Consider the following 19,024-nt stretch of genomic DNA (forward strand, 5'->3'; position numbering starts at 1 on the left):
GTAGATTCCTTTTGACAGCAGATAGATATCTGGAGTTTGGGGTCTCTGAACTCACAATTTAAAAATACTTCTTTTGGTAAAGTCGTTTTTTAGATTGTTAGTTTGAAAATGCGACTTTTAGGAAGGAGTCATTTTCCTGCTTAAACCACTCTGTGAGTCTACCTGTTTGTGGATTACCTGTCTGGGTCAGTTTGACAGTTGGGCTGTTTGTGAAGCCCCTCTAGGCAGTGAGACAAAGGGAGCTTTGGAGTAGCCTGCATATCATGATGAGCCATCTGTGCTAGAGTGAAGGAAGGAGTGGTCACTTACACCTGATTGGGCTGTGCCTGCCCTCTCACAATGCAGTCTCCAACCCTATGTGGTGTGTCTCGGGCCAGGCCTGGGCAAGGCAGGATCCTGAAAGCAACAGAGGCTTTCCTTTGAAGTTTGCCTACTCCAAAGGCAGAAAGGGGACTTTGTTGTGCATTCCTGATGGAGAAGAATCTCCAAGGGCTTGAACTGAGCTTGCCTCCTGTTTTGAAGTCTCAGGGCCATCCAAAACTTCCTCTGCCAGTACCTGGACTCTCTGCTGAGACTCCTGCCCTGCCAAGTGGTGCCCTATCCAGTTCTTGGGCCCTTGAAAGGTGAAGTTGGCAAAACAAGAGCTGAAAATCCACACACAGAACGCCATGCGGGGACATTTTCAAAGCACCATCTGCAACGCGGCTTATAAACGACCCACCGCCGGCTTTGTGGCTGAAATTGATGTTCCACCTACATCAAGGATGGGAGGTCAATGCATCACGGCGGGAGAAATTACGCACAACACCCGCTTGCAGCTGCTGATAACGACGCAAACCCCACGCAGCATGGTTTTCTAACAACCGGATTTTCCATGTATCGTCACTGGGCATCAAAGTCATCCCGACTCTGTGTGGATTTGAGGTGCCCTGTCAGAAAATCACATCGCTCTCTTGCAAGGGAAAAAAACTACACATCGCCAACTCGACTGGAGAAGAAACGATGCATGGCCTCCCTTGCGGGGAAAGAATCGAAGCATTGCTGCCATTTCCGACGCACGCTTCCTCGTGTGGCTTTAACTTTGACGCTAATCAGGTACTTTGTGCAAAATCATTGTTTCCATTGTTTTCTAGGGAGGAAGACTAATTCTTTTGAAAATCCATATTGTAACTTGTGTATGTTGGATTTTTGTCATTTTGGTCTTGTTTGATTTGGATAAATATTGGCTATTTTTCTAAACGGGTGTGGTGTCCATTCTGCAATGTTTTCACTGTATTACTGTGTGTGTTGGTACAAATACTTTACACATTGCTTCTGAAGTGAAGCCTGCCTGCTCGTGCCAAGCTACCAAGGGGATGAGTGGGGGTTAACTGAGTGTGATTCTCCTTTACCCTGCCTAGAGTGAGGGTCCTTGCTTGGACAGGAGGGTAACCTGACTGCCAACCAAAGACCCAATTTCTAACATTTTGTCCATGCCTCTGACTATTAATTACCTCTATTATAGCACACAAACACACATAATGCCTCCTCTTTTTAGATTTATTTTCACAATGCTAAGCATGAACTCAAGATGGCAGAAAAAAAGTTCAAACTCATCATCAACCAATTTTCTTTCTCTAAATAATAAGTAGAAAGACTTAAGGAATTTGCTAGTTGCATGCTCTCAACCAACAAGGTATACTTAAAAGCCACAAGTCCATCTTACTCCTTTAGTAAAAAGTACTGAGTTATTTTTGGTGTGGTGGAAAGCAACAGTTCATATGGAAACAGGAAATAGAAATGCTTCTGTTTTTGACTGCCATAATGTTAGACCCCTTCAAGCAGGGATTACTGGCCTTAGCCATGTGCTCTGGGATCATGTATCTCTAAAGTACTGGGTCAATCCTACTAACACTGTGCAAACTGGGCAAAGAACAATCCACTTAGCACTTGACTGTCATTGGTATCAATGGCAAACAGTCACAGACTTCTCCGAGAGGTAGTGTGGCGATACATTAATAGTAGAACTCAACACTCATCAGCAGTTTAATAACCGACTGTTGACAGATTGTTCTTCTTTTATACAAATAAAGTACTTTATTACACAAAAAAATGAAACACTACAGACTACAATATGAAGTAATGAATATCCACTGTCATAGGCCTGTTGTTCAAGGTCCACTTCTCGTCGTCTATGTCTAACTAAGTATAAGATGTGGTATGGCAGGTTTTAGGCACAGATGGAGTGCTACCAGTGCATAATTTGTGCTTGTTGTTTCCGGTGCTGAGCACCGATACTTAATTTTGAGGGCCGGCCTTAATTTTTCTGCCTCAAACATTTATTGCAAGCAAAATACACATTTTGGAAAGACGTAGGAAGCGAAAAACGAAAAAGCGTTACAAAGGGAGAGAGCAGAAAGCTGCAGGAGTGAGCTAAAGGGGCAGGGAGGGCTATAAATGGAGTAAAGAGGCCCGAGATGCCTTCAGGATTACGCTTCCTCAGTATTGCGTGTTCGCACATTTAATTGCAGCAGCCGCGTATTTAAGAGGAGGGCTTTGGCACCGGCACGTTTTTATTTACAAATTAAACACTGAGTGCAACCCCTCTTCTTCAGAATGTGCTTGCTTAGTTCACAGTCTTAGTCCAAGTAGGTAAAAGTCACCACGCCAATGGTGGCGGCCAGGCGCACAACGTTTCTCGTTTCAACTCTCTGCAGAGGGTGCGATGGAACGCAGGTTCAAATTATATCGTGGTCAAATGTATAGAGAGCAGAACAAAGGAAGTTGTGTGGGTAGATTCTAGCTGTGAAATGTTGTGTCTCGTGCTGCTGGCAGCATTGCTTCCCTCCTTGTGCTGCACTCTGCCGAGCTCCCCAGTTTACCCACAAACTTGCTCATAGCAGATCACAGGAGCGCTAGCAGCAGCCTCCTAGCAGCCTAAGAATTTAGGTTCCCGGTGCTCAGATTGGTATATAATTGTTTATAAAACGGAATTTATAATTTGTAGTGCAGTATCGAAAAAACGCAAAATGTAACACCCGTACAATGGTTTTGTTAAGCAGTAGTTTGCACTGCAAGTCTTTATTTGGTAACACCCAGCTCATCATGTATGTGGGACTGCGACGGTAATTTGTAAAATTAACTAGAATTCAGCTTTGATGGAATATTTTCCATATAACTTGATAACATTACTCCATGATCATTAGAATCATTAATCAATTGAATTCACAGTGACCTACGGATAGGCACGAGTTTTAAACCTTTTCCTAAGCACATTGTAGTATTCTCCCAATAAATGGTTTAGATTTAATGCATTAATTTAAGTTTAAGACACTGCTAATAACACTGTTGTTGGAATTTTATATAAAATACACTTCGAAATATTGCATATCTCTAATTTTGATGAAAGTCTGAATTAGTTTTCTGCCATATACTTTTCATCAACATTGATCATGTTGTTGATATGAGAATGCTACGTTCAGTAGATTTATTTGATGATTATATAAATTAGGCGGCTGACCAAGGCAGAAAGTAAGATGCACAGAAGTGAATGCTTTTCGATTTTGAATAGAAAAAGGAAGCATCCTTCCACAACAGCTGAGCCTGTTAAGCAATATTCTCTGAAGGCATACATGTTTTCATCTCCAAATGCCTCACTTCAGTTTTGCAGATCTGTTGCTAGTTATTCCCTTTGCACTATGAGGTCAAGAAAAGTTAAACAGCATCAACAGACGAGGGCCTTGCGTGTATAAATACATTTAAATAAATTAAAGTAAACGGATGCAATCCCATTTGCAGTTAAATAACAACATAATCAACTCCCTCTCATCTCCAATCTGCGCTGATCGAGATTACAACCAAGTCTTGTCATACAGGTCAACTATATTAGTGCATTTCAGTGATTAGTTGTGTCCACTTCTGGAAAGCCAAATCCAATATTGCAGACATACCTGCCCCCAGGGTGGGATGCTTGGAAGGGGACCTGTGCCAGTTCTAAGCCTTCCAGATGGATGGCACGTGACACGTTACGCAATTCGAGACCGTTTTATATACTAGCAGGCTTTCTGCGCGGACAAGGTTGGTGAAAAGAACGGCAACAGGTGAAGTACGTGCGATATATTAATCATACTTTCAGTGAATTACACTTTTGCATTTTTCTACAGAACTGACAACAGTTTGGCGTGTTATATTTTTTAGGCTGCAAAGAGAAACAGAGAGTTTTGGAACATGTTTCCTTGTTTTCGAAGGATTACACCTGGATATATAAAGTTACTACAGGTATGGGCACTTTTTTTTTGTACAGCATGTGATACTACGATATCGATGTTATTTATTGATTTATATAATTCTCTATTTGGAACACATCTCCCTTCTACTTACACGGGTTTGCTTCAATATAATGCTTCACTAAATCGAAATATTGAGTATATAAATATTTGTTTTTTTTTGGCGCTCGTTAAATATGGACCGGTTCATCCTGCAATCGGCGGCTGTGCGTAACTTGTAAACATATACACATCAGTGTCCTCGTTAGGAGCTGCTGCAGCTGGCACCACACATTGCCCCTTCCAGCACTGCCAATGACTGTACCGACACAACTACTAACTATTACACTCCTACGAGTGCCACAGTTCAGGAAATTCCAGGACCCCAAAGCTATAAAAATGGTTTGGGCTGCAAGCATTAGCCATTTTTTATCATATTAGTTTAATAAAAACTGTTGGGGGGCTCTTCTCTAAATGAGACAAACAGCCCCATCATGTGGCAGACTGTCATAAGTGCTAGATTTAACAATTAGTGCCAGTGTCGAGCAACAGAAACCACCGACTCAAATTAAGCACCGGTTCTGTGGTGACAATAAAATAACAGAAGACAGTGTTGACCCAGAGTTGGTGGCTTCAGTGAAAAGCACTCATGGATGATGCCGAGGACTCCAGCGAATTCATATTGCCCGGTGCCAAGGTAGTCACAAAAAGACATTGCATTTTCAGGCAATTTGCTTTATTAAGAGGCCGAGGCTTCATTTTTGTTGGAAGAAGATTGTTAACGATTTTAGTTACAGAGAGATATTTTAAAGAAAAATGTGCTTGCTTAAAAAGCATTACAAAAAGTTTGTCTAGGAAACATGAGCTCGTACTTGCCGTTTTTTTTAAGAGGAATGTCATCCTATGACCTTCAAATCACCCCTCCTTTAGCTAGAGAATAATAGCTTCTGGATGAGCAGCATTGGCTGGTGAAATTCGTAAGTGGTGGGCCTAAACAAGTGGCCTGAATTTCAGAGATTGAGTGAGTGAAGTGAATAGCCCATCTCTTTCAATGGTGGTTTGGGGATGGGGTCTCCTCGGGCGAGAAATTAAAACAAATAGGGCATGAAATGGGACATCTTACTTCACATTTTCTCCAAATATTGGCTAAGAGGCAATGGGTTTAATAGGTAATTCTGAAGGGCAGTGGCCTAGCAAAACCTGTGCCACCCCCCCACAAAGTACATGGAGGAGGGCACCCACCACCTATCACTTTTGCTGGGGGGGGTCCCCTGGAGCTCAGGGGCCCCACTCACCGCAGGGGCTGCGGGGACTCTGGGGGCTTATGTTATGCCACTACTGAAGGGTTGTTTTTGAAGTATTCAAATACTTGAGAGTGTTCCTCCAGAAACATTTTTCCTCGGTATTACCTTAGGTGGAAGAGCATACATATTGAATATATTGACTATCTTGCTAAAACTTGTGACCTCAGCTAATAACATGCCAGTATAGAGCATTTAACTCACTGAGCCATCTAGTAGCCCTATTATAAAATAACTCTATAATTTTTTATGTTGTTTCAATTTTGCACATATATTATTTATTGACTCCCTTAAAATAGCTCATTGGGCATATACAACTCGAGATCTCAGCAGCCTCAAACCATAAGTTTTAATCCACCTGGATCGAATCTGCATGTTATTCTTTTAAGGCTGAAAAACGGACTCAATTATGTTTGTAAAATCTCCTTTTATCTAATCACTAAGCTCACTTGCACATACCTTTTATTTGATCAACACTTTTTTGTAACCAGGTACTGGAATTTCTGACATTGCCTAGTTTTGTCCTCATTCAAAGGATGCCTTAAAGCTTTCCTCACCCACATACTTGTTATTATTACGATCAAACTGTCCTTTTTAAATAAGGTCCTGGACATTCATTACCCAAAATGGGAGAAATAGCTGAAGTGACATCACACATGCTGTAACCTAAATTACACTGCAAGAAAAGACATCATATGACCTTTGACCCTGAATCCATGGAAGTGATATTACATAGCCTTGATTCTTTTGACGTCACAATATCTTTGTTATCCCTGAAGCCTACTGTATAACCCCAAGAGAAATTGTATTGATAAATCACAGGAAGACTCCCAGAAAAGAGATTTAGAAACAATAGTGGCCATGTACTAAATATGATCTATATTATTAGCTTGATTTACTCCTTATAATCATTAACACGTTTAGATTTATGAACTCTTGTTTGGAACTACTCTACTTACGAAGCATAGAGGAGATTGTTTTGGTCAAACACATCATTAATTGTAGCCCAAAGCCTACTTTAACTGTTTTGCCACCCTCACGTAATGAAAAAAAATCATAAATAAAAAAATAATACAAAATAAATGAATATATGAGTTTAAAGGTGCTTTGGTCATCTCTCTCTTCATCTATTGGTCTCTTCATCATTCTTTCCGTTTTGCTTCCAGCCACTGCAGCATTCTGCCTGGAGCAGTGGGTCAGCCCACTTCATCCACTGGGTGCCCTTTCTGTGAATGGTGGTATTTTGCCTGACACACATAGACATGCGCCAATAACAAAGTGCATTTCAGTGCCTTGAATGATGGGCCATTACTTTACTTTTCCATTGCATTTGCATTTCTTTATCCTTTTTAAGTTGGTAGCCATCCACTATTTAAACTATTTCCCTGTGAGGTGTGTTAAAACTAATTGTTTTATATACATTAGCCTTGATGGAGGTACTGATCGTTTTCTATTAAAATTGTGTGCAACTGTTATTTTGTTTAAATTTAAAATTGTTCTTTCAAGCATATGGCACCATGATTAAGTGATGTGTTTTTTTGTGTGTATTTTGTGACATATCCCTGCAATAATAATTAAAAAAAATCTCACCAGATTCCCAAGACCACTCCCAATGATTAATTTGAGCCAGTGGTTGCCAGTGGAGGCCACCAGCTCTCATTTTTGGGTACCGGCTCTTATTTTTCTTCATCAGATATTTCCTGTGAGCAAGAGAGGAAAAAACACACACACTGGGAAGAAGGAGGAAGAGAAAAACAGAACACAACGTTACTAACAGAGAAAGACGGAAACTACAAGAGAGAGATAAAGGGGCAGACAGTGTCATATAGTGAATTAAAGAGGCCAGTTGTATATTGAGTGCTAAGCATCCTTGGAATTAGGCACTAACATTTATTAGTACCAGCCATGAGCGTCTGTGCAGTGCTTTGGGCACCATCCAGGGGCGGCTCCTCCATTAGGGCGGAGGAGCATCGACCCCCTGCCAGCAGCAGAAGCTTCAAACCTTTCACCACAAAGAGATAATAAACAAGGTTTATTATAACTTCGTGGTGGAAGGGGCGGAGCCACAGGGGTGGCAAGCACCCCGAGAGGAGTGCACTGTGCACTCCCCTCAGAGCGCATGTGTGTTTGGCCGGCCGTCTCGAGCCGGCCAAACACACATGCGCTGTAGGCTCTCTCCAGCCCAGCAACAGTGTTGCTGGGCTGGAGAGAGCCTGCACATGCTCCCAATCTGCCTGGGAACGCCCAGCCAGGGGGCTCCCAGCCAATCCTGACGCTGCTCTGAGCAACGTCAGGTTTGGCTGCAGTGTAGGCTTGGAGCCTGTGCCTGCCTGTGGCGAGACGGAGGAAAGGAGCGGCGTGGCGAGGAGCGAGGTCAGTTTTTATTTTATTTGAATTACTTTTTTGACCCGCTCACGCGTGCTGCCCCCCTGCGTTCCACCCTACCCCACTCCTCATTAACGATGCACGCCACGACAGGCACCATCGCTCATCATTTTGCAAATTAGGCACTGGCCAGACCTATTGGCTTTGCAAATGCTTGTTTGTCATGTTGCCATAATAATGAAGCATGCCAACAAGTTTTTTTTAAAAGGTATTGTTATACATTTGATTCATCATACTAAAACGTGCTGCACTGCCGAATGGATTTATTTGGAGACTGTAAGATCCCTGAGGGAGCTACAAAAAGTAAACTGTGCTCACAATGGCACTGTCTACCTTCTGTCATGGACGTCAATTCACAGAAATGCCAGAGGTAGCGGAAAAGACATCACAGGCCCTTTGACCTCCACTTTCACTTACATACACACACTTATACATACACACAAAATTACACTTACATACTCTCTCTCACACAAACACACTCTCACCCGCAGGCACGCACACAACATACATTTATTAATTTTTTTTTTTACTTACCTCAGCTTCCATAGAAGGACATATTCCAGCTAATTGTACTCTATTTGTATTACACTAATAGTGAATAACATTATTTTTCACTATTAGCGCAATGGTGTAGTGAAAAATTTACATAAAACAGAGAGATTGGAGCCCCAACTGACGTTCATGGACCAGTTGCCCCTGTGTTCCTGGCACTGAATTAGCTACCTTTGGTGCCGTGGGTCGCAAAGGCAGTATCAGGGGTCGCAAAGGGCAAGCCAGGGGTCGCAGCTCCGACCCCTGGCGACCCCTAAATAACGTCTATGCCTTCTGTGTGTTACTTCTGCTTATGTTTCCAGTGAAGACAGTGTTCAGCCTCATAGGGGATCACGACTTCGACCTCAAAATGAAATGAGGAGTAAAGTTAGTTTCTTCAAGGTGACAAATCTGACAAGCACAACAGTTTTAACCTTCCACTCAGCAAGAATTTTCGGCCATAATTCACAACGTCAAAACAGCATGAGAGACAATAGTTGGTAACATAACACATTTCTGTTCTTTTTCTGATATTGACAGCAACAGTGAGACACCAGCGGCAGCATATGCGCCAATCTGGGAATGAGCTTGAGCACAACTATCCTGATGGCTCAAGACGATCAGTGGCATTTATTTCGTTTTCCTAATTATGTTACTTACAAAACGCTTTATTATAAATAAAATGCTGTACCTCACAGCAACTGTTCACATGTTGGTCTCATACCAAGCTTTGGTCTCACCTGTGCTTTGAAAGTATACTGAGTGGGAGGCGAGAGTATATGCTTTTAGGGTCGAGCGCACAATCGCTCTGTCCCTGTTGTAATCTCTCTATTGCCGGTAACATGGATTATTGCACTCTTGCCCATACCTTTCACTGCAAGCGAACTTCTGTTTCCTTTTCTGTGTCTGCTTCGTGCTCATGGCGGTCGTCGGCTCACTTATGTGAAACGGTTTATCTTTTCATTTTCAGTATATGTGACAAGAAAAGTCCAGTTAGTAGTTTACAATGCTAATAGCTCTAAATCAAGCAAACGCGAGACCCATTGCATTGCAACTGCTTGTTTTTTCCTTTATAGCCCTTTAACATTGCTTGAAATGTGTGACAAATCATTTCCCTTTTACATAAATGGAAGCTGCATGAGCAACTAACTTCCAGCAACATGAATCAGAGGACCTGAGCCCACGATAGTCACCTCAGACTGCTCCCATGGCATACACACACACAAGTGAATGACAGGAAGAAGGCTGTGTGAGCTGAGGCGGGGCAGCAAAACATCGCTAATCACCCTGCACCTTCAATGAAGCCGGATGGTGAATGGCCCGATGTTTTATTCCCACAACCCACCACCTCTGGGCTCATTCACAGTCTTTGTATGATGTGAGCGTACACGGGGGGTGTGGTTGCTACATCATGGTATTTGCCTATTAAATCCCATTTCCACTCTTCAACTTTCCATGGGAGACCAGGGGGATGTGGAGCTGTCCCTCCTTCTTTGTGATGCAGGCAGGCTGCTGTAACTTTAAAGTGTGCAGGACAAGCAGGCCACCTTAAGCTGCATGACCAAGTACGCACTCCTTAATGAGTCAAATCCAGCAAACGAGGTCTCAAACCCTAGCAGATGCAATCTAACGAAGCATTATTCAAGAATGTCTATTTTTGATGATTACTAGTAGTGCACATCTAGGAAAAGTGAACTGCGTTTTTTGACTCTTCACAGAATTGCCACTTTAAATTACGACATCAAAAGAAATAATTTTCCCTTTTTTTCATTCAGTCCAGAGGTGCAGCAGATGACGACACTTTCAGCTCAGCCCAAGCTTGCACTACTGTGCAGTGCCTCTGGGCTATTACAGATGATTACAGGTGAAAAGAAAAAAAAGATAATTAAACAAACAGTGCAGTGTGCTGCAGCCTATGGGTGGTGGGCAGTGTCCGAGTGCCAATATGGATGAACTGGCACTGTGGCTGTAACTTGCTGAAGTTCCTATAATTTTTAGGAATTCTTAAATTTCTCATGAAAAACAGGTATGCCAAATGGTATAGCTACCTGTTCTAGACAGGTTTTGCAATTTGTACTATACTATTCGAATAGATAGCAATCATCACACAGCTTTATTGAGAAAGACAATAGTGATGTTCCTTGAATGTTCTATGTTTTATATATGTGTACATATATAGATAAATATGGGTTACTACAATTAATATAAACATGCATAACACTTACATTTACTATGCATGCACACAAAACACATTACATTATAGCATATATATATATATATATATATATATATATATATATATATATATATATATATATATATAAATATATATATATATATATATATATATATATATATATATATGTATGTATATCATCATAACAGCAGTTGTCATGGCTCTGATTGTTTCTCGTCTTCACTATTTCAACTCATTATATCGTAATATCAACAAATCAAAGCCATGGGAGGATGACCTCCAATGATACAACCAAAAAAAGAGAAAGTCTTCAAAGATATGAAAGAGGGTAATTGATTTGGTGTAGAAACAAATAAAATTAGGAAGTGCCACTTCAAGATAACCAACCCAAAACCTTGAAAAACACCCCATTTGCATCTTGACAGCACTGTTAAGATCTTTTGCTATTCTCTAAATCCCAAACTCCACCTCCAGCAATCTTGAACTGTTTCTGTAGCTTCCCATGACATCACCACTGATTCAATACTTCTCCATCATATATCAACATCAAAGTTTTTACCTGCCAAATTTCAATCTATGCTAACCTAAGAAAATATTGGAAAGGTAGATTATAGACCTCTACAACTAGATACTGATCTTACCTTAATACTTCACTACTGCCAGTCCTGGCTTAGGCCGGCAAGGGGCATTGAAACCGCTCCAGATAACAGAAGTTAAGACATGCTGTGGTCCCTGAATGAAAATAAGAACACAGTCTTTATACTCTTTGACCCCTCAGTGGCCTACAACTGCATGGTCACACGCTACTGCTAAGAAAGCTTACTGAAGGACCACAGACTTACTTTCTATGCCTTAGAAAGGATCTAGCTGTTCCTCTCCAACCACAGTAAAAACGTACAAGTAGGGACAATGGAACCCTCCCCTTTGAAGGTGCCATGTTGTGAGCCCTTTTTCCATGTCTGCCCTTTAACAACTTCATGTGCACATTAACACAGTTCCTAGAGCAGTCTAAGGTAAATCTCCAGCTATAGGCAGGCAATATTCAAATGTCTTGTCAACTAGAAAATAATTGGCCGAATTATGCCAAAAAATCCACCTCACTAAACCATGCATTTAATTGGGATGAAAGACAGGCTCCCTTGCTTAAACAGAGCCAAGACAGAACTCATGATCATGGGGGTAAATCTCTAACTGTATGAATGCAATATTCAAATCGCCTTTCAGCTAGAAAACAAGTCAACGAATCATGCTAAACAATTAACCTCGCTTAAACCATACATTTAATTGGGTTGAAAGGCAGGCTCCTTTTCTTAAATAGAGCAAGACAGAACTTATGATCATGGAAGGGCAAGAATCAATGTCATGTTTGAATGGCTTGCCAATAGAGGAGCCTTACTGCTATGACTCTGAAGGTTGGGAACCTGGAATTGCTATTTGATCCTGAACCCTCCTTTCATTCCCACGTTAACACAGTGCTAAATCCATCTGCAGCTCTCCACACCAGGAACATTCTCCCACTCCTAACAAATGACCACCATGTAGAGATGAAGAGGTCTATGGTTACAGGTGTTTGGACTTCTGCAACATTATCTAGTCCAGGCTAAAAAAGAAGCTCATCTACAGGCTTCCAGTGAGCAACCTCCCTGACTGTCACTAATGTAGACTACATTTTTGACCAAAACTTCAAACACAAGAATTTCTCCAATATGAACAGGAATACCTTGCATCTACTAACATCTTGCTACTTGTCAGTTACCAAACTGCCATTTACACTGATGGTTCATCATAACAAGCTGTAGGTACAAAACATCAATACTCAGCCGCGTGCGCAGCTGTGGGCAGAGTGATGAAGGATGGTGTATTCCACCCTCAACATACCTAAACGCAGACCCAGGGGGACTGCACCGCTCAGTTGGCTGAGCGTAAAGCTCTTGTCTTGGCACCAGAACACACAGATCCTGGACAGATCACATTGATTGTGTCTGATTTGTACTACTGTGTCTGGCCCTAAATGATCATCTCATTCACTGGTGGTTGAACAGGTACAGAGGCTCAAAGGGGAACACTATAAAACACAAAACTCTGTTGAGGAGGGTGGCTGATCTAAAAGATAAGCTACCAGATGCTCATGTAGTACATACACTGGACCATCAACGTGTAGAAGTACACGTTGTAGGAAACACTTTGGCTGATAAAGTGGCCAAATCAGCAGTAGCTACAGCTTCTGTTGCTGCAGTAAATCGTTCTCACACAAGATTGGATAATGAGATTCAGGCTGTGGTGAAAGTTTCAGCTGAGGGCAAGTGTCTTCCAAAAGCATACCTTACAAAATATCCCCACCATATCAGTGCACAGAATGTTGCTTTGCAACAATTCCTGGGGTGGAACATCAAGTGATCCCCAACAAAGATCAGAGATTACATCTCATCAAAGCAGCACATGAGGATGTTGCATCTGCTCATGCTGGTGTGGCGGCCACAATATCACTTGTACAGAAACGCCTTTGGTGGCCGTGTCTATACAAACAGATCAAGCAATATGTCCTTTGCTGTGACATTTGCCATCAAATAACGGGCTCCAATATCAAATGCCTACCACAGACATCCTTCTTAGTGTACAATAGGACATTACAATGTGTGTACCTGGACCATTGTGGTCCCTTACAACCTGATGGTGCATACAAATACATCATAGTTGCTGTTCATTCTTGTTCTAAATTCCTGTGGGTATGGCCACAGCAGTCGACTGACGCTTGAACTGTTATTAAAGACTTGCTGATCTTTATCTGTACATATGCGGTTGCAGCATTCCACTCGGTCCAGGGCCCTGCTTTTGCCTGTAGGGCATTCAGGGACACCATGAGGACGATGAATGTTGAACTCAGTTACTCTTCCCCATATCATCCAGAGAGTAATTCTTTTGTGAGAGGGGGAGTTGTGACCTAAAGCAGTCCTTAACAGGTAGAGTATTAGGCTCAGGCCACAGTTGGCTTCATCACCTATATGAGGTCCATAGGGCACTGAATAATCTGCCAAGATGGTCCTTGGGGGATCACACTCCTTATGAGGTCCTCTTTAGGATACCTATGTATATCCCAGATCTAGAAGGCACTGGTATGGTGGTGGCAGACACACCTTTTGAATTAAATAAACGTCTCACTGTCTTGCAGGACCTTTAACAATCTCGTGATGATAATTCATCCACCAGTGCTGCCACCTTAGGAATAAAGGATTTGCCAACAACGTCTACAGGGTGGATTCCTAAAGTTGGGAATCTGGTTTGTGAGAAAATTGCGGTAAAGAAGGAATTCAGCCCATCATACAGAGCACCGGTTAACGTCTTGGGAATTCAAGGCACCAGAACTGTTATTCTGCCACTGCTGCCAGATTCCAAAGGGAACAGATTTGTCTCCATCAATACCATCAAATTGCACCGTGTGGCTGATCCTGCACAGTAGACCCGAGGTCCCTTGGGTAGTTCACAGTCCCCTCTCGCTACCCAACAGAAAATACCTCTTCAAAGAAGACACAACAACACTTCTGAATACACCAGCATGTACAACGATGTTACGAATGCCTCCTCGAATATGGTGAGGGTACAGAATGAGCTTCTAATAATACCTGTTACCACTTCACCAACAAGAACTGTCCAAGATGTGGCTATTTTTTACTCCAATGCAACATAAACTGATAACATTTTCTACTATGAACCACCACACAAAGTGGATCCATCTATCAACTCAGCACTGGCTCCTGTGTTTGCACAAATGGCTTCTGGTTACTTCATCAATCAAGATGACATTTCTATGACTTCATCTACATCTGCAACTGAAACTGTTTCAAAGACACTTATCTGTACATATGGCTTAAAAATAACTATTTGGTTTATACCATGGCATTATCTGTGGATGCTATTGAAATTGCTTGCCTTTCTGTTATGGAATGGTTTTGTGACTGTTTTCTTTCTCTTGATAAATGGTAATTATCTTCCAGAACACTCTTCTGTTGAGCCAGTGGTTGAAGTTTTGACACCATACCTTCCTCAAATAAGGGCCAAAGAGATTTGTCCCTTGTGAACATTTCAACAATAGCAATTCCTGATGGGATTGTTTAGGGGTAGAGTACCATTTGATAGATATGGGCCTACTGAGGTTATCCAAGTTCCTTATGTATTTAAAATGTAAATTTAAATTTAAAATGTAAAATTTAAAATGTAAAATTTAAAATTTAAAATTTAAAATTTAAAATTTAAAATTTAAAATTTAAAATTTAAAATTTAAAATTTAAAATTTAAATTACACCTGGTGTTGTTTCTGATGACTGGGAACAGTTAATTCTATGCTGTCTGAATTGCAGGATTACACTGCATTTGAAAGTGAAGATGTGTATATGAACACGCAAATTATGGGGAAATGTTCTGTTATTATAATTGGGGACATTTATTTAATTACACACAATGGGAACATTGTTCAACTCCACCAGTGGGAAGCCCAAAAGCACATGTAAACAAATTTGCATATTTTTCTGGGCATGTCACTACAAATGTAGAGTCACATTATTTTAAACTACCACTGTCCAAAATGCGAAAGATTTTACTAACCAATACCAAATCAATCTATTCAGATTCCTTTGTTTCCTGGCTTGCTGTTGAAGGTGATTAATTCTAGAAGAGCACAATTGATGTGAAAAGTGTATGGGGAACACAAGATTGGCAAATTCAACGTAGGGAAGCTTTGTTTAGAGCATGCCCTATTCTTATCCAAATTATATTTTTAAATGACACAGGTGGTCATTCCAACCCTGGCGGTCCATGACCGCCGGGTTGGAGGACCGCGGGAGCACCGCCGACAGGCCGGCGGTGCTCCAATGGGCATTCCGACCGCGGCAGTAAAGCCGCGGTCGGACCGGCAACACTGGCGGTCACCCGCCAGTGTACCGCCGCCCATTGGAATCCTCCAAGGCGGCGCAGCTAGCTGCGCCGCCGAGGGGATTCCGACCCCCCCTACCGCCATCCAGTTCCCGGCGGTCCGCCCGCCGGGAACCGGATGGCGGTAGGGGGGGTCGCGGGGCCCCTGGGGGCCCCTGCAGTGCCCATGCCACTGGCATGGGCACTGCAGGGGCCCCCGTAAGAGGGCCCCTAAATGTATTTCACTGTCTGCTGCGCAGACAGTGAAATACGCGACGGGTGCAACTGCACCCGTCGCACAGCTTTCACTCCGCCGGCTCGATTCCGAGCCGGCTTCATCGTGGAAGCCTCTTTCCCGCTGGGCTGGCGGGCGGCCTGAAGGCGGCCGCCCGCCAGCCCAGCGGGAATGTCAGAATTACCGCCGCGGTCTTTCGACCGCGGAACGGTAACCTGACGGCGGGACTTTGGCGGGCGGCCTCCGCCGCCCGCCAAGGTCAGAATGAGGGCCACAGTTCAACAAACATCCTGCTTAGGGTTAGTAAAAATGAAAGAAAACGGTGCCAACAATGGTTGCACACTAACACCTTAGCAGCAGAACATCTTAGTCTCCTATCAGAGGAAGTAGACCTGCACGATTTCTTGCTAGCTCCAAGAAAACCCTCTAAACAATTCCTGTATGACATATACAATGAGATCTGAAAGCTTTCTCAAATGGAAGCGGCTGCAGGTTTAAGGCAGATAGATAAAGAAAATATTAAAAAAAAGGATTTTGCTGTTGTCGATAATGCCATGAATACTCTGCCCAAAAGAATATATATACTCAAAAATATTGTGTCATCTGCAAATGCCATCATTCAAAAATACATGTCCCTTTTACAACATAGCCAAAGTCAGCTCTGTTCCATTATGCAGTTGGGTTGGACACTGCAGATTCAGAAAAATGGCCATGTCCCTTGAAAATATATCAACAGTACTGAATTGTTTTCTGCTTTTGATCTGTTCAGGGAGCAACAAATAATGACTAAAAAGGAAGCAAGTTATACCATTTCTAAAATTGAAAAGTAAGAAAAGCTGCCTTTCACCATAGCAGAAACACCATCAACTGTATGGTTAGTACATGGGGTTATAAATCTGCCAACTTCCACCTTTCGTTTCACAAAATGCTTGAACATTTTGCTGTGGGCAGATACGAGCGGCTAAAAGATTGCTATATAAAAGAAGAATGGGAGTTGCCGTTTGAGTTCAAATGTCTAAACGATGAAACAGAGGTCTTTCTAAGAGGAAGCGAATGTGAGACTTCAGTTAGTCATTCAGTGGTTTGCAAGCAGGTGTCACTTCATGGTTTCTGCAATGCGGAGGTCACAAACTTGGCATGCTTTCTGAATGGTACTCCTGTGCCTTTGATACGTCCAGCATTTCATATACTTTCAAATGGAAGTTATGTGGTCCTGAACAATTAGAGTTGCTGCAGAATGACACCAGGAATTGCCTATGCAATATTGCTTTCTCAAATTGTAACTTGTTGTGGACATGTTTTATTCCCCCCACACAAGATACAAGAGTAGCAGAAATATGATCTCACATTCATACTACTAATGTGAACTTTGACAAGCTGAGCAGACTAAAGGTGCTACTTACTGTTCTAAAAACAAGTGGCATTGACACCGGCCAAGGAGATGTATGCTCTCCATATAGCGACATCATCAGTCCAGATACAATCCTTACTAAATACCAACTTTCCCATGCATTTTGGAGAACTGGTCTGAAGAATTTTCAATGCCTCGAGCACTGCAGGGGTTGTACACTTCTTTAAGGCTGTGTGGTCTGGATTTGTTTCCACCTTCCAGACCTTCTTCGGAGTCATTGCTTCAGCTATCCATTCACTCTTTTCAAGTGTGTTTGGCTGATTTCCTGTAACTTTGGCGCTGATTTGTGGAATACTGCTCCTGCTATTTCTAATACGCAGTGGTTTTGCTTTCTCGGCTAAGCAGAGTGATGGAGCTACCACCAGCCCAGCTGTGTCGTGATCACATGATGCAGTTCTTCTGTGCCTTGTTGCTGGAAGAATTGATTGGTCATTGTCATTCTGACCAGTCCTGTGGTGCATGCAACCAGTCAATCATTGCTCCTGGTGCCTGTTCGAGTGTCTACCTTCAGTGTGTCTTGCTATACAGCTAGTGCCTCCTGTGGACAAGGAACTGCTGATATTACCGAAGAGGGTTCATTCATAATCGTGCCCCATGAGACTGAAGTTGATTCGTGAGGCCACTTATGAGCCACCACTTGTGAACTACTTAGCTCCAATGACATCTGACACTATGGATGGTGCTCCCTACATGGGTGATCCTGCATTTGAGGCATCTGCATACTTCTGCTCTAAAGAACATTCTGCCAATCCTGTGATCGATCTGACATCTGCCGATGTGGAGTCCTTCCTGGATGCACTCCAATTTGATGACTTCTGAGACATTCTACAAGATCATACCTATTGTTGAATTAATTCGTTGATTGGCGTTTTTCAAAAGTATGAAAGTGATACCAAATTGCATTATTAATTTGATTCGCATATGGTCTGCCTTGCTTGTCATGGCTGACATTACATCTCTATTTATGTTTTTAGCTCAGTTTTCAATTAGATTTTAGATTTTAGATTTTAGCTCAGAGCATTTTAATTTTGGGCTCATGCACCCCCGCTAGTGAGTTAGCATCCTTGGTTTGACAATGGGGAGGGTGTGGGGAATCCATTTTAGTTTCCCCTTGGGACACAGGAGTCAGCGTAGCCCCTGGCTTGCAGGCCTGTACCCCGTCACCAAGTGGCCTTTTACCTATTTAGCTTGCTCTGTTTTATTTCATTTATTTTATTATTTATTTTAGCTTTTGCCATGTGCTTACATTTTATACGAATTGTTTTGATTTTCATTATCAGTGCAATTCTGAGAAGGTGTCATTGTCGGCATCACTATCATTGATACACATGGTTATTGTCACCATGTCTTTTTCCCACTTACATGTGATAGGAACATCATGCACATTTGTTTGGGATTGTTTATGCAATTGCAGACAACAAATCTGCCACATTATCAGTTGTTTAGGAACATACCTGCGTCAGGGAACCTACATGATCTGTATAAATAACCTTACATGGGCAAGGTCGTTAGAGGGGTTCCTTTCAGATGCCATCTATGCTGCACCTCACCTTGCTGCAGAACTCAGCCTTTGTGTCACCACAGAGTCTGACCTTGAGACATCATTCCAATGAAACTAGGGTTGGGGGGTGTTTCTCATGGACATGGTACTTGTTTATCATACCTAGCTCTCACTAAGGTAGAGTTTAGTTTTTCTTGGTTAGGAATTTTATATCATTTGTATTGTAAGATGGTGGGGGGTTATATTCACAACTCTCATCTTCACAATTCTACTTCCTTTACGGTTCATTATCCTCATCATTGCAGCACATGCAT

The 19,024-nt window shown here is 42.2% G+C and overlaps 1 long non-coding RNA gene across 1 annotated transcript in view; it reads left to right on the forward strand.

Moving 5' to 3' along the window:
* The first annotated feature begins 4,034 nt into the window (after positions 1–4,034).
* LOC138297405 (uncharacterized) overlaps positions 4,035–19,024 on the forward strand; it is a 217,663-nt gene continuing 202,673 nt past the window's right edge. Inside the window, exons 1-2 of the long non-coding RNA XR_011204082.1 lie at positions 4,035–4,084; positions 4,177–4,257. This is a non-coding gene — a long non-coding RNA (uncharacterized lncRNA). The remainder of the gene's footprint in view (positions 4,085–4,176; positions 4,258–19,024) is intronic.

Source organism: Pleurodeles waltl, chromosome 5 (genome assembly GCF_031143425.1).
Source record: "Pleurodeles waltl isolate 20211129_DDA chromosome 5, aPleWal1.hap1.20221129, whole genome shotgun sequence".
Lineage (NCBI taxonomy): Eukaryota > Metazoa > Chordata > Amphibia > Caudata > Salamandridae > Pleurodeles > Pleurodeles waltl.